The following is a 7,445-nucleotide window of genomic DNA, read 5'->3' as shown; positions in this document are numbered from 1 at the left end:
AACTACTCCTTGGCATCCCTTTGAATGGCAGGATCCTGATTGGCCAATCCTATATAATGATCATTTCCAAATAGGCTGTATCTAAGACTAAATGTTTAACTAGAATTTTTTAGAGTTATTAAAACAATTTTAATAGACCTGATTTTTATAGCAGTTTTAGATTCACAGCAAAATTGAGCAGAAAGTGCAGAGATTTCCCTTATAACCCCTGTCCCCTCCCACTGCCTCCCCCGTAATCAGCATCCCCAGCCAGAGTTGGACATTTATTACAATTGATGAACCTATACTGACACATTGTTATCTCCTGAAATTTGTAGTTTACATTAAGGTTCACTCTTGTTGTTGTACATTTTGTGGGTTTGGACAAATGTATAATGACATGTATCCACCATAAGAGTATTGCACAGAATAGCTTCACTGCCCTAAAAATCCTCTGTGCTCTATCTAGTCATTCCTTCCACCTCCTACCCCAGCCCCACTCCTGGCTACCACTGATCTTTTTACTGTCTTCGTGGTTTCACCTTTTCCAGAATGTCACATATAGTGGTCCCTGTTAATCTGTGGGATATATGTTCCAAGACCCCCAGTGGGTACTTGAAACTGTGGATAGTACCAAGCCCTGTATATGTTATGTTTTTTTCCTATTCTGATAGAGGGGTAGCGTCTGCAGTGCATATACACTGGACAAAGGGAGGATTTATGTCCCAGGAAGGATAGAGCAGGAAGGCACCTGATTTCATGATGCTACTCAGAATTGTGCACAATTTAAAACTTATGCATTGTTTATTTCTGGAATTTTCCATTGAATATTTTCAGACCTTGGTTTACCTTGGGTAACTGGGAATATAGAAAGTGAAAATGTAGGTAAGGGGAACTACCATAGCAGGAATCATACAGTATGTAGCCTTTTCAGACTGACTTTTTTCACTTGTAATATATTTTTAAGTTTCCTCCATTTTCATGGCTTAATAGCTCACTTCTCTTTAATGCTGAATAATATTCCATTGCCTGGACGTACCACAACTGACATACTCATTCACTTACTGAAGGACATCTTGGTTGCTTCCAGAATTTGGCAATTGTGAATAAAGCTGCTATAAACATCTCCATTTGGGCTTTTGTGTATACCTAAGCTTTCAACTCATTTGTGTGGAAATACCAAGGTGTGCTAGATCCTTTGGTAAGGGTATGTTTAGTTTTGAAAAAAACTGCCGAGCTGTCTTCCAAAGCAGCTGTACCATTTTGCATTCCTACAAGCAGTGAATGAGAGTTCTTGTTGCTCCACACCTTTGCCAACATTTTGTGTTGTCAGTATTTTGGATTATGGCCATTCCAATAGGTGTGTAGTGTTATCTCATTGTTAATTTGCATTTCCCTGATACTGAGCATCTTTTCATAAGCCTAATTGCCATCTCTGTATCTTCTTCAGTGAGATGTCTGTCCACATTTTTTGCTTATTTTTTAATCAGGTTGTTTGGTTCTTATTGTTGAGTTTTAAGTGTTCTCTTTAATAGTCCTATGTTAGATATATTTTCAGCAGATATTTTCCCCCAGTCGGTGGCCTTTCTCCTCATTCTCTTGACTAGAATTATTTTAAACATACAGATTTTTATTTAACAAGCTATTTTAAAAAATATTTTTCCTCTTAATGGAGGCACTGCGGTTTGAACCCAGGACCCCATGCACACCAAGCACACCCTCTACCACTGAGCTATACCCCCAACCTTAACTAGAAATTTTTTAATTACCAAAAAAATTGTGTTCTTTGTAGCAAGTATTATAAAACAGAGATGTATTAAGAAAAACTCAATAATCTTCTCTTTGCCTCTGGTAGTACCCTTTGAGGTAACTAATCTGAACAGTTTGATTTGTAACCCTCTACATCTTTCTCTCTGCTCAGATGTGTTTGTGTGTATGTGTATGTGTGTGTGTGTTTATGGAAATGTATGTGGGTTTTTCCCTTATATTTTTGTTCAAGAACAAGCTTCTTCTCTATACATTTCTCCATAGTGTCTTTTATCCCCTTCCTCTAAATAAATTACTGTTGGTATTTTTCTAGGCAAATACGTATAAATATAACTTACTCTTTTTCATGGCTGTGCAATATTCCTTGGCACAGATATCATAATTTAGCCAGCCATTCCTCCAGCATAGCTATTTAGGATGTTTCCAGTTTTATTTTCCTGTTCCATGATAAACAATGCTGGTGCTTTTATTCTTACAGGATAAATTCCCCAAAGTGGGACTCTTGGGTCAAAGGTAATGTGTGTTTCTAATTTTACTGGATATTGCCAGAGTATTTTTCAAAAAGATTATATTTCATACCCTCACCAGCAATGTATGAAAAGTGCATTTCCCCACATCCTCATCAGTGCTGGATGTTAGCCGTCTGTAAAACATTTACCCAGCTTTTGGTATTGCTTTAATTTGCATTGTTTTTACAACGAGTGGCCCTGGGTAGCTCATTATCAGCATGTGGGTTGGTTGTTCATATCTTTTGCCCGTGTGGTTGATAGGTTCAAATGTGGTGGACTTGGAAAGGCTGGAGTTGGACAGAGTAGAGCGCAGCAGGCAGTGCAGGCACCAGACTGGTGGAGGGAGGGCAGAGGGTGCAGTCCCATACTCTGGGCAGCCGCCACCATCATATGATGGTGACGCCCGCCATTAGCACCTGCTCTGCCCATCTGAGTGTTCCTGGGTCACATCCAGGGCCTCGGGGTGGCAGCACTCCAGGGGCCAGGTTCACATGGTGAATGCATAACGGGGGGAGGAGTGATGAGAGCCCCTCCAGTTCCCATGAGTGTGCCTCTCCAGCTGTGCGTTGCCAGGACCCTGGTTCTGCTTTGGTGATAGCACTTGGGGGGCTGCACCGCAACCTCCCTGTGATTGTCTGTTTGCCGTCTTATCAGACTCCAAGCTTACTAAGCTTTGATCCTCAAAACCTGTTTAGTGCCTGGCACATAATTGGGCCTCCAAAGTGTTGGCTAATTGAATGAACAAAAGCGTCTACAAGAGCTCGCAGGCCTCAGAAGGTGGTGGGTGAGGTTGATGGTGGTGGTGGTGGTGGTGGGGTGTGTGTTGGTGTGTGTGTGTCTGTGAGTCTGTTTATAAATATCAGGCATTTGGGCCAGCCTTTGGGTAGGGGTTGCTGTCAGGAAGCTCAGGCTGGGCATGGAGGAGAGGTGCCCAGCAGGCTGCCCCCACTTTTTTACCCACTTCCATCTAAGAGTGTTCCTTCTCTTTCTGACTTTATGTAGGAGTCGCTGCGCTTTCCTGAGAATTTCCCACCCACAGCTCGAGGGGTTTTTGTACACAAGGTCAAGGATTGTGTTAGATGAAGACAATTATTTCCCGGAATATTTCTCCCAGGGAATGTGGGTCTGCAGACCAGCCGTTGACTTGTGTGTGGTTTGAAAGGAGCTGGCTGAACCCCCAAGACAGAGCTCAGAACAATCATGACCAACTATTGATGAAAAAGGAGCTAAGTGTGTGTATGTGAATAGGGGTGGGGATCAGAAATTGAATGGAGGGGGGTGGTGGGTAGAGCTCATGCTTGAAGTGCATGAGGTCCTGGGTTCAATCCCCACTGCTTCTGTTAAGGGAAGAGAGAGAAAAAAATAGAAACTGAATGGACAGCAATAGCCGTTTTATTCATTTATTAATTTTCTTCCATTCCTTCATGCAATAAATCTTAGGTTCAGGATTCTCAACCTTTTATGAGGTCAAGAAATTCTCTGGGAATCAGGTGAAAGCTACTGACATCCTCTCTCATGAAAACACCCCTTATGTACACAAAAGGCTTGCATACAATTTGAGGGGCTTCATCAAAGAAGAGACCTCTAGATTTCTTGGTGCTTTGCCTATAGCCTCAGAGAAGGAAAGATAGCCTAGAGCTCTCCGGCTTCTTAAAAGACTATCACCACATTATAATTACTTTTCCCCCCAAAGCTAATTAAAGCACCCACAAAGCATTGGCATGTACTTAGTTGGGCTGAGTCACAATGGAACGAGGCAGAGGACAGAAGTGTCTGTTGCCAGAAGCACATGAATGCCAGGTGAAGACCAGAAAAACCTCATAAGAAAGATAAAAGGCAGAGTTTTCACTTTGAACTTGAAAAACATCCACCCTGCATAGAAGTGAGTGTCCAGAGTTAAACTCGCCAAAACCAAACAGAATTCAGAACCATAATCATAGGCTTAGAGCTGTGGGGCTTTTTAGAAGGTGCATCACGCATTTACCCCCAGGGCATTCTTGGACATTTATTCCCTGATTTTGCCGTGTTTTCCTATCCTAAATTTAAATGTCTTCTTTATCATCATTTGATAGGAAAGGGCCTTGCAGAATCCCCGAGCCAGACTGTGGGCGAGGCTGGGGCTGGGACAGCTGGGAAAGGAGAGTGGGGAGTGGAGGGAGGGTCTTTGTCTCCATGGAGGGGCTGTGATTTCCATCCTGAGCTTTTCAAAAGTCCTCTGCCTCTCACACTTTGGCCATGAACATGACTCTTCTCACAGAGATTATTTCCCTAAGATTTGCCAATTTCCTTTTCTCAGCTGTCAGTAACTCATTGGCTATCCAGAGCTTTAAACAAGTTTCCTAGATAAACAAATGCCAGTCCTTTATGCCCACTTATTCCGTGCTTTAAACAGAAATCATTCCAGAAACATATACATGTTTTGTCCTTACTCAGCTGAATGGGTTGCCTTGTATTTTGTTTTTTGGGAGGATGGGGAGTGACCCCAGCACTGCATTGGTTAATTCCCTGGGATGGGGTGCTTGTGGGCTCAGAAGAGTTCCAAGTACTGGCCTCCTTTCCACTATCAAATCATTTTCTTCTGCATTATCATGTTTATAAAATTACATGGATAATAAAGCAAAGGAGGGAAAATGTTAATCAGTAGCCAATTTGGGTAAAGATGTAGAGGAATTTTTCTTGTACTGCTTTTGCAACTTTTCTGTAAGTTTGAAATTGTGTAAAATTTTTTAAGTTATATAAATTGCATTAACCACTAAAAAAAAAAAAAAAGAAGTGCACAGGAAAATGTGAGGCTGTGGAGCTGGAGGTAATTTCATGAGGCTGCTTTCTTCAACATTAGTAACTTACATGCAGAAGCAATCTTTTCCCAGGCTGCACAACACTTTCTTAAACGCAGGAAACTCCACCTTTTCCTTGGTCTCTGCCATTAACCACGTCCTTTGGTTTTCCAGTGGTATCCCAAACCTTGTCTCTTGTTTACGCATCTCTAACACAAGGCAAGCCTTCAGCCCACCCCTCTACCTCACTGATAATGAAGGGGCTAAAATATGCAGGAGAAACACCCTTTACCGTCTTCAGGTTTTATCCAAAGCTTACCTTCTGAGCCGAGTGCACTTTTGCCAACATCGCACAAGACAACAGTTCCTCCACAGCTTCCTCAGTTATTGTATTTTTTTCCCACTGAATGCCAAGCACAGGAAATATTTGAAAATTGGAGCCTTAGTATTCTGAGGCTGAAAGTCTCGTAGAGTGCTGTGCCAGTCATTAAAACTTGTTTCTAAGCTGCCAACCCATCCTGTGCGGGATGCTGGGGCAGGGATTCTGCAGACCGCATTCTTGCTCCCCCCACCCAACTCCTGCTACCCGCTGGGGACACCCATTTAGGCTCTGCCAAAAGGTGGTGCTTGATGGAAACGACCAGGCTGCAGGAGGAAGGGAATTGCTCTAGCCTCCTTCTCCCAGCTTGTGGTTCCTGTGAACATCACTTCAATCATGGTTGATCACCCTGGTGGTGACAGTTCCTCCCACAGAGGCAGCTGCATCCTGTTTAATCCTGTTTGTAGTTTCTCCAACACTTGCGAAGCCAGACTTACCATGTCTCTCTGTGAGACTCCAGCATCAGCTACCCAGTGTCTCCTCCTGGAGATCTGACTTCCAGGCATGTGGACCTCCGTCCAAGCTCAGAGACCCCACATCCCCATTTCAGAGTTTTGGGTCCCAAGTCTGGATCCCATCCTTCTCTGAGCAGCTCAGAAACACCAGCATGAGTGGAAAGAGCTTGCCCTCTTGTGTCTGAGGACACTAGCCTTCCCTTGATGGAGAACTTTGACATGAAATGCCTCATGAAATGATATTCTCTAGTGGCATTTTATTTTCTGAATAATGGCTTGGACTGTAAGTTGAATCACTGAGGTAAGAATGACAGATAGAAAAAAAAAAAAAGCTTAGACTCTCCCCAGCTCAGGGGGAGCCCCATGTCTTGTCTAGAAGTAGACTTATTTGTGGTCCTCAGTCAAACTCCTGATTCTGTAGTGACATTGGATACAGGTGCATAAATAAAATGCAATCATGAAAGGTCTCTTTCTCAGAGCATTAGTTCATGCTTTGCAAACAACTGGAGAAATGCGACAGCTTTGACGGCTTGGAGAAAATTAGATTCCTTTCCAGACACCAAAGTTACTTTCTTTCTTTCTTTTTTTCTTTCCTTCCTTTCTTTCTTTTTTTTTTTTTTTTCTTCTTTTTTTTTTTTAACGGGCGCTGATAGCACTAGAATATGCAAAAAGAGTCAATGTGTCCTTTTCTTCCTGCTTCACATCAGGGCCATGTGCTCTGCCTATGAGGAAACTGACCAGCAGCACTACAGAGACCCATTTCATCAGCTTTATATAACTGCCCAAGAGAAAGAGAACTTTGAAATGCATTTATCTGAGAACGCCTTATGTTGTCCAACAACTCCATGGTCTGATGATTCCTGTCACGACTCAGTTCAAAATGGACAAGTCAAACTTTAGAAAATACATAGTGCAGTCAAACGTATTTGTTCGTTGAAATCTTTTGCCTTGGCTGAGCACTGATCTTTCCCTGAAAACCTCTCCCTACCTCTCTCTCCGAAGTAGGGCAGTGGACAGTGGCTTTCACAATGAAAGGCTGAACCTGCTAAGAATTTGATCTGCTGTCCTTTCTGATCTCTGATGTCCTCGACGCTGATGCCTTCTCTTGATTAAGTTCACTTTCTCGTAGAGCCTGAGACCAGGGCTCTTTATTCTGGAGGCAGTTTATTAGGGAGGTGATTCCAGGACAAAGGAGAGTGAGACGGAGGAGGAATGGGGAGCAGAAATAGCGGTTATCTCTCTGGGTAGAGGGCTTGATTCGGTCCGGACCCATGGGAAATATACGCAATGCTTCTTAGAGCTGTCTGTGGAAGGCTGGAGCCTGGACCATTCCTCCACTGGCTCCCATCGCCTGTTGGTTGAAGGCTACCCGGGACTCTTCCCTGCCTTGCATCTCTGGGCTGCAGGCAGAGTGGGATGGTGTGACAATGCAGAAAGGTGCAGTGCAAGCTGGAAGGCCTGTCCCAGCTCACATGGAACTTTCCCCTGCAGCTGTGGCTCCAATTAGAGGGGACAGTGCGATGGACATGGTCACCAGAGGTGAGCAGCTAGATTTGCAGCCAGACCACCTGAGATCAGA

Source organism: Camelus bactrianus, chromosome 24 (genome assembly GCF_048773025.1).
Source record: "Camelus bactrianus isolate YW-2024 breed Bactrian camel chromosome 24, ASM4877302v1, whole genome shotgun sequence".
NCBI classification, from domain to species: Eukaryota; Metazoa; Chordata; class Mammalia; order Artiodactyla; family Camelidae; genus Camelus; species Camelus bactrianus.
The sequence above is the reverse complement of the archived record's forward strand: the minus strand, read 5'-3'. Positions refer to the sequence as shown.